This window comes from Lepidothrix coronata, unplaced genomic scaffold, assembly GCF_001604755.1.
Source record: "Lepidothrix coronata isolate B3197 unplaced genomic scaffold, Lepidothrix_coronata-1.0 Scaffold58, whole genome shotgun sequence".
NCBI classification, from domain to species: domain Eukaryota; kingdom Metazoa; phylum Chordata; class Aves; order Passeriformes; family Pipridae; genus Lepidothrix; species Lepidothrix coronata.
The window spans coordinates 1,976,960-1,978,454 of record NW_016690238.1 but is presented as its reverse complement, the minus strand read 5'-3'; positions in this window follow the sequence as shown (position 1 = coordinate 1,978,454).

Genomic DNA, 1,495 nt, shown 5'->3' with positions numbered 1-1,495 from the left:
AAAACTAGCCCTTCCCAGCAAAACTAGCCCTTCCCGGGCTGCCTCCCCCTTGTTTTCTCTGCCCTTATCACTCCTTTTTTTTTTTTTCCCTAAAAATGCACTTTTGGGGGTACCATGTGAGCTCTGTGATGCCGACTCCTGATGAGAAGAGGTTTTTTTAGCTTCAGCTGAGCTACGGTTTTGATGATTAGTTTTCCCTGTCTTATTTTAGGGTGTGGGGAGATGGGGGAGACATTCTCTGAAGTAAATATATTTCTCTATCCAGGACCTACCAGGTGTTTGTCTCTTCCTCCCCTCGCTCTGTCTGTAGCAGGAAGACAAGGGGAAGCAGGTTTTTGATTTTACTCTCTCTCTTCTCTTGGCCTTTGCTACGAAGAATTTGATTATCTGATGTTTTGGGGGGGTTTTGTAATGTGCATGTAGTTTGTCATTAATTTTAAGAACAGAAACTGTACTTCTGGTTTATTACACTCACACGATGCTGCATTTTGACCTCGTTAACTGCTTGGCTTTCTGAGAGTTGGGATAACGTGGCATGAAGGAAAATCTGGGAGCAGTGGGGGGAGTGTGGAGGGATGTGTTTCTCCTTGTCCCCCCGTGGCAGACCCATTGCTTCCACAAGGATCCTGCAGGCGACAGCTCTGGACACAGAGAGGAGGAGAAGGGATCAATGGGGACTGAGTCTTCTCTGTGAAACCAGGGGAGGGAGGGGAAAAAGAGATTTTGGTTTAACTCCCAGCTCTAAGTTCAGAGCAGCAGGAGCTCTGAAGATACTGGTTCAGCCACCACTCGGTGCCTGCAACGTCCTTCTCCAGCTAATCTTGAATTAATCTTTCTCCAGGGAAGACTCCTCCCTGCCTCCTTCCTCCCAAGTTTAATTTTTTTTTCAGCTGGGAAGGAACTGGTTTCATGTGTGTTCAGCTGCATCCCGAGATGGGATGTCCCTTGGGACACGGGTAAGGCACGGGAGTTGATGGCAGCAGATGCCCCCTGCTCCCTGCTTCAGCCCTGTGTCTTGGGTATCGAGGAGGGGGTTTTAATGCAGATTTGGCTTTGTGATGCCCATTTCCCAGGATGGGGGTTGTGTTAGACCCCCATCCTGTGCTGGTGTGGGGCCGGAGGGGGCTGGAACCCAGAAATCAGCCTTTTTACACTCTTTCCCTCCTGTATTATTATTTTTTTTTTCCCCCGCGTCCGATCTTTTAATGTTTAAAAAATTATTAATAATAAAATGTATATGTGGTCCAGATACGATGCCCCTTCCTGCCTGCGGGCGGGGGTCGCGGCCTGGAGCGGAGCCGGGGCCGTGGCTGGGTGGGGGTGCGGCCAAGGGGGGCGGGCGCGGGGCGGGGGCGGGGGGGGGGGGGGGGGGGGGCAAGGGGGGGGGGGGGGGGGGGGGGACGGTGGGTGACACTGTCGGGGCCAGGACGGTGGGTGACACTGGCGGGGTGGGGACAGTGGGTGACACTGTCGTGGCGTGGCCAGGACGGTGGGT